The sequence below is a fragment of the Callorhinus ursinus genome, unplaced genomic scaffold (genome assembly GCF_003265705.2).
Source record: "Callorhinus ursinus isolate GAN/ISIS: 27379988/994484 unplaced genomic scaffold, GSC_fseal_2.0 scaffold6, whole genome shotgun sequence".
Lineage (NCBI taxonomy): Eukaryota > Metazoa > Chordata > Mammalia > Carnivora > Otariidae > Callorhinus > Callorhinus ursinus.
The window spans coordinates 51,692,768-51,700,637 of record NW_027397068.1 but is presented as its reverse complement, the minus strand read 5'-3'; positions in this window follow the sequence as shown (position 1 = coordinate 51,700,637).

Below are 7,870 nucleotides of genomic sequence, written 5' to 3'. Positions count from 1 at the left end.
AAAGGTCAATTAGCTGCAAGCTCAGCCCACAACCATGGAGCTCTCAATCAGCTTTTCATTGCTTTATTTTTTAATGAATAACAAATAAAGAAGGAAATCCAGAATAAAGAGAGACCAGAGCTAAACTGGGAATGGTTGGAGAGGGTGGGGTCCAGAAAAAGTTGAAATAATTCAAAGAACAGGAGCAGAGCAAGAAAGAGAAGGCACTACTTATTGAATAGACTCAGATATATACCAGTGACTAATTTAGTGCCTCTCAGCTCCAAACTCATCCATCCCTCTCTTCTCTCGGGACACTGGTAGTGGGCTCTTGCAGTCAACATTTGGGCGTAGCTCGCTGACTGGATGGAGGCTCTGCCTATAGCAGGCACTGAGGAGGCACTAGGAGGTCAGGAGAGGAGTAGGTACTTTTTGATCTGGTGTTCTTTTTCTTTCAGGGTCCAGCAGAGGTCCCGCCTTTGTTTACCTTAGCAGCAGGGCTCGTTGTTCTGGTGGCAACCATGCCCATTCTTCAGTATCTGAATCTCCCCACTCAGGGCCACCTCGCCAGAGGTTCCAAGTTCCTTCCTTATTCACTTTTCCCTCAACCTTGGGAGTAGTAGCTGTTCTCTACAGGTACTCCCTCTCTATACCTTAGAGTTCTCTTTCAGCCCTTTTAGTAAATACATCTTTTCCTTAGTTCACAATTGTGGAATTGGATATAATTTCTGGACATGAAAGACCCCATTTTGAAGTGCCACTTTTCTTTCTAACTAGTGAACTTTTGAACTGAGCCGTATACGGTTATTGTTATACAAGCAGTTGCTCATAAAATCCAACAGAACAACTAGCATTTGAACCATAAAACTGTTGATTTGAACTTTATGAGGAGAAAAGTTAACTAATACATACCAGGAATAGTTTTGTGTGATAGCACCAGTAAAATAATCAGATAGTAATCAAAAGTGGTTCAATCGGTCAGCACCAAATTAGCAGCTTTTTTCGTTTTTTTTCTACTCTTCTTTATCTAAATCATGTAATTCCGCCCCCCTTCCTTCTCATAAACCTTCTCTGCATATGAGCCAGACAGTTTTCTAGTTACTCCAGGATCTGTGCTCTGCAAATTACAACTCTGAGACCCCAAAAAGGCCTTTGTTCTTTTTCAGTTTGCCTCCTTGTCTCGGTTGACGCAATGTACTTGGTTCACAATTATTTTCTCTAATTGGTGTGGTAATTTTTGTTCCCTGACCAGACCCTGACTAACACAATAGTCAATAAGAGTTTAAATCTTTAAAATCCTGTAAAACTTAACACTAGAGATTAGGCAAAACTCTCAGATTGCTAAAGTAAAATTTTCAAGAGATGCTTAGAAGACCAAATTGGGAAAATCTCCCAGAAAATAGAACTAGTTGAAAGATGGAAAATATTGGAGGTGAGATTGAGGTGAAAAGGGTGGAGAGGAAAAGAAGTATAAGGTTGCCAATATCTTCATTTTGGAGTGACAGAGATGTTATATAGTTGGCCAAAAACAGAGGGGTAACTATATTATTTAAAGTTACAAAGATAACCAAGACAGAAATTAAATATAGTAATAGTAACACTTATTTAGTGCCTTTTTTAAAAAAGATTTATTTATTTATTTGACAGAGAGAGAGACATTGAGAGAGGGAACACAAGCAGGGGGAGTGGGAGAGGGAGAAGCAGACTCCCCGCGGAGCAGGGAGCCCGATGCGGGGCTCCATCCCAGGACGCTGGGATCATGACCTGAGCCGAACGCAGGCACTTAACGATTGAGCCACCCAGGCGCCCCTTGTTTAGTGCTTTTAATGTAGTGACCCATTTATCCTCGTAGAAATCCTCCGAGGAATAGACTATTATTTATCCCCATTTTATAGATGAGGAAGAAGGTTTGGAGAGACTGCGTCACTTGCCTAAGATCACACAGCTGGTAAATGGCAGAAGTGGGATTCCAGAGTATGTGGTCTTATCCGTTGTACTCTACTGCCCCTTACACGACTTTATTGGGAAGAGATGGGTAAGGAATGTGCAAGGTGATGCAAATGGCTTAATTCATCTTTTAGCGGTAGATAAAGGCAATTCTTACAACTAATGAATTAAGCAATAGTGTTAAGAGATAAAGAGGTAAGCACCAAAAGAAACAAAAACAGAAACTGTTTAAAGGGATTTACGGTAGTCCTCCCTTATCCATGGGGAATATGTTCCACGACCCCTAGGGGATGATTGAAACTGCCGATAGTACCAAACCCAATATATACTGTTTTTTTCCTATACATGCACACCTATGAAAATGTTTAGGTTACAAGTTAGGCACGCTAAGAGATTAACAACAATAACAAATAATAACATAGAACAATTATACTGTAATAAAAGTTATGTGAATGTGGTCTCTCTCTCAAAATATCTAATGTACTGTACTCACACTTTATGTGATAATGTGAGATGATAAAATGCTTATGTGCACAGATGATGTGAGACAAATGACACAGACATTACAAGGTTGAGTTAGGCTACTCTTGACCTTCTGCTGATTCGTCATAAGGAGGATCATCTGCTTTCAAACCCTGGGTGCCTATGGGTAAAAGAAACCCTGGATAACAAAACTGGGGAGCAGGGGGAATTACTGTACTCTTAGGACCAGTACTTTGGGAAGAAGTGGTGAACCTCGGATTTGTCATTTTCCCTCATAAGTATCTTTCTGTATTGTTAATGTCTTACTTTAATAATAATTTATTTTAAACATTTTAAAAGACATAAAATTATAAATTATCTCAGGTATGGAGAGAAAAAAACGGGACCATGAAGCTAAATTATACACACAAACTATGTATTTTTTAATTTGACATGCTAATTATGTAAAGATAATCTTAAATGTGAAAGCAAGGGAAGTCCTTTCCCGCTTGTGGTGGAGATATCTAACCTGAGTCCCTCAGAGAAGGAGGCCTGGTAATTTCACAGTAGGGTTTGGGAAGCCTTTATTTTCACATTTTGTAAGAGAGATGAAGCTAGCTCTCAATCTCATAAACAGATATCATTTGAATAAGATGAAAAGTTAAGCATTAATAGGCACAAAAGACTTACAACACAGAAAAGGGAATGAATGTCTGATATATACCTTTTGCCCAATCACAGGACCTCACGTCATAGACAAAAGATGAGCTGTCTAGAGAGTGGTCTCCAGAGAGTGGATTCTTGGAAATGTTGCTAGACAGACTCTGGTGGTACAAGCACCATTCTGTACTGTATTTATTAACCTAGAAACTACATTTTTCAGCCCTGGTGTCAAATATATAGCAAGCTATTATAAATTCAAATAGTATATTAAGCATCAGTAAATTAAATGGTTTGGATAACAAATGGGTACATAATAAGATGTAATAAGGCCATACCTTTAAACTGGGATCTTGCTGACACTGGTAATGACAAATGCTGTTTTGCTGCCATCTAGTGTTCATTGCTTTAGAGATCTAAATTGAACATAGGCTGAATTTTTTGTTTCTTTCCTTGTCTCTGAAACAGTTCTTGTTTTTCATGGGGCCTTCTAAGACCTAAATTAAAACACTTTTCCTGATAAAACAATATTCATATATATACAACAAATCTATAAATAGCCTTATAGTTTGTAGGAAGTTCCATGAATTCTGATCTAATCCACATCTATAGGTTCATCAAGTTTTCTTGCAAGGCACTTCTTATAAGAAAGGCTCATTATTTCAGTAAGTCATCTGCTAAATTTGAATGGCAGTCACTATTACAAGGCAATTACTATTAACTCATAAATACCCTGCATTATGTATTAAGAGTTGAGAGAGAAAAAATTCTTTTTTACCCAATATTTCAAAGAGATACACGGTGGGGGGAAAAAATTTTCTGAAAATCAGCTAGAAATGCCAACTAAATTGCATTTTTGAGTTCTCATCAAAGTAGAGGAAGTTCCCACGGGCCCAAGGAGAAAGAAAAGTGAAACAAGAATGGTAAGCAGGGACTACTTAGTGGTGATCCTACACTAGAGGTATTTGCTGTTTCCCTAAATGTAGTTCTGGAGTGGAAAGACTTCCCAAAACATAAGATATGAGGTTTTGTTCAGTGTGGGAATTAAGATCTTTGCATAAAACTGGGACCCTCAAGAGATTAACCAGCAAAGGGAGACAAGGAGGCTTGAATGTGAGAGCTAGAGTTTGAGTAGAAAAAAAATTTCCTGGGGCGCCTGGGTGGCTCAGTCAGTTAAGGGGCTGCCTTTGGCTCAGGTCATGATCCCAGGGTCCTGGGATCAAGTCCTGCATCAGGCTCCCTGCTCAACGGGGAACCTGCTTCTCCCTCTGCCTGCCTCTCTGCCTACTAGTGCTTCTATCTCTCTGTCAAATAAATAAATAAAAAATCTTTAAAAAAAAATTTCCCTCTGAATTATAAACATAGCCTCTTTTATGTAGGATTTAAATTCAAATCAATATTAACCTGAGAGGTTGTATATGGGATATAAGAAACTGAGAAAAGTCAAAGAATACTCCAACACTACTCCAAAAACTGGAGTTGCCATTATACAAAATGGAGAAAGCTTCAAGGGAGGGGTTGATCTTCAAGTGGGTTTTAAGAGTTTAGTAAGTCTGAGATGTGTATCTGACATCTAAATGGAGATATCTACGTATGCAGTTGGACGTATGAGTCTGAAGTTCAGGAGTGAAGATTGGGCTGTGGAGATACCTCTGGGAGTAGTCTGTATGACCATGGGACCACAGAGACTGGAAGAGATCACCAAGTAAGCACATGTGGATAGAGAAGAGTTCCAAGAGGTTAGCTCTGGGATATTCCAATATCAGAGGTCAAGGGGATAAACAAAAATTAGCAAAAGAGACCCAGAAGGAGGAAAAGTAGGAAAACATGTAATCACTAGTTAACAAATAGAGAGAAGTTAATTAATTCAAAATAACACCAAAACTATATAAAAGACTAAGGAATAAATTTAGTGATAATATGAGAGAATTATATGAAAGCTCTCTTAATTAAAAAACCATCATATTTGGCATTTCTATTATAATTGATAAAGAAACTGTAATAAAAATGATATAGCATGAAGCCATTAAAATGAATGAAATAGATACATATTACTGACATAAAAAACCTTCTAGGATGGCAATACATGATAAAGACTCAAACAAGGCAGCAGGAAAAAAATCTATAGTATTAAGTTGTCTTTTTAAATTTAGTATATTTAGTATATATATGAAGGAAAATCGGGAGTAATGTATAAAAGGCTATTACCAGTGATTAACATATGGCAGAGTTTCAGTTTCTACAGTACAAATGTCTGGATGATTGATTGAATTTTTATTATGAGCACATATGAACATTATTTTTTTAAGATTTTTTATTATTTATTTATTTGAGAGAGAGTAAGGGAGGGAGGGAGAGGGAGAAGCAGACTCCCCGCTGAGTAGGACCCTGGGATCATGACCTGAGCTGAAGGCAGACGCTTAACTGACTGAGCCACCCAGGTGGCCCTACATATGAACGTTATTAACAAGCTTAACACTTTTTTTAAGATTGATTTATTTTAGAGAGAGAGCACATGTGCGCACATGTGAGTGGGGGGAGGGGCAGAAGGAGAGAATCCTCAAGCCAACTCCTCGCTGAGCAGGGCTCCATCCCAGGACCCATGAGATCATGAGACCATGACCTGAGCCGAAACCAAGAGTCAGGTGCTTAACCCACTGAGCAAACCAGGCGCCCCAACAAGCTGAACATTTCAATGAAGTTTATATGGCATATATAATAGCATGGAAATGAAAGTATAACATAATGTTAATTCAAGGAAGCAGAAATAAGTATCTTACATACAATATGACCAAAATTAAAGTATGCATAGAAAACAGACTGAAAACAAAATTGCTTTAAAAAGTTAATTGATATTCTTTTTAGGAAGTAGTCCTGAATATTTTTTCCTTTTTCCTGTGGTTCTATGTCTTTCAAATTCTATAAGTTTTCCTACTTTTGTTTTGCCTGCTTATTACAAAAATTTCCAAACACACAAAAAGTATAATGAAATGCCAGGTACCTATTAGCCAGCTTCAATGACCATCAAAATTTAGGTATATATGTGTTATCTTCCCCACGTGGTTTTCTTTTTTTATTATTTTCTGGACTATTTTAAAGCAAATTTCAGACATCGTGTCATCATATTCTATGGACTTAAGAAAGGTTTATTCTTACATAATCACAATACCGTTATTTCCTTTATACAGAAAGAAATAAAAATTCCTTTAATATCATCTAATAATTAGCCCATACTGAAAAATCTCTGATCGTCTGAAACGTCTTTATACAGTTTGTTCTGAGTGAAAATCCAAACAGTTCCCATTTTTGCATTCTGTTGTACGTCTAGCACAATCCCAAAATGCATATGTTGAAATCCTAACCCCTAGCACTTCGGAATGTGACTATATTTGGACATAAGATTTTTAAAGAGGTAATTACATTGAAATTAGGTCATTAGGGTGGGCCCTAATCCAATATAACTGATGTCCTTCTAAGAAGAGAAGATTAGGACTCAGGTACAGTGAGAAGACTATGTGCAGACACAAGGACAAGGCAGCCATCTATAAGCCAAAGAGGCCCCAGAAGAAACTAACCCTTCCAACATCTTGATCTTGGACTTCTAATCACCAGAACTTGAGAAAATACATTTCTGTTGTTTAAGTCAACCAGTCTATGGTACTTCATATGACAGACCTAGCAATGTAATACAGACAGTAAAGCCAACGTTTGTTTTGATTGGTTAATGTACATTTTGTTCAGGGGGATAAATATTTTGTCTATCAACCATATTTATGTTTTATTCAACAAATTCACTATTTTTTATTTATTAGATGTTTTGAATACTCTAAATTGATTTCATGAATGGTTGGCCAACTTTATTATTACTATCACTGCTACTCTTAATTGTTTGCCTCTCCAAATACCACTAAAATGAACTCACTTTTGTACTCTGAGCTTATGAGAAGGAAAGCACAATATTTGCTTTCTCCAGTTTGAATGGGGCTCACTTATATTTTGCTATTTATTCAATTGTCTATTGGCTGTATCCCACTGAAACTATCTTTCCTCTATACCGGCTCTTCCTACCTTTCCACTGTTAATTAGCCATTTTCCATCCTGTTACCTAAGCCAGAAACCTCAGTACCTTTAAAACATTTATTATTTTAAAATACTTTTAAACTTACAGAAAAAAATTGTAAGAATAGTACAAAGAACTTCTATCTTTGCCTAAATTCTCCAGTTGTTGACATACTACATTTGCTTTATCATTCTCTCTATATACATATTCATATTTTACTGACTTCTCTTATTTATATATACTTTTTTTGGAACCATTTGAGTAAGTTGCAGACATAAAGCTTCATTATCTTTAAATATTTCAGTGTGTATTTTCTAGAAACAAAGGTAACCCCTACATTACCAGACTATAGTCATCAAAATCGGGAAATTCACTTTGTTACAATGCCATCTAGTCCACAGACCCAATTCAAATTTTGTCAGTTGTCCCGATAATATCCTTAAAAGAAAAAGGATCCAATGCAGGGTCATATGTTCCATTTAATTGTCATGTCTCTTTAGTCTCCTACAATCTGAAAAAGTTCTTTAGTTGTTCCTTTGTCTTTCACGATCTTGACAAACTTTTAAAGTGTAAAGATCTATAATTTTGTAAAATTTCCTTAATTTGAGGTTGTCTGATCCTCCCTCATGATTAGATTCTTCCTTATGCATTTTTGGCAGGAGTATCACAAGTGTGTTCTAATTGTCTCTTACCAGGTGGCATACAATGCTGATTTGTCATTTTCCTATTACTGAGGATGGTAACTTTGCTCACCAGTGCCAG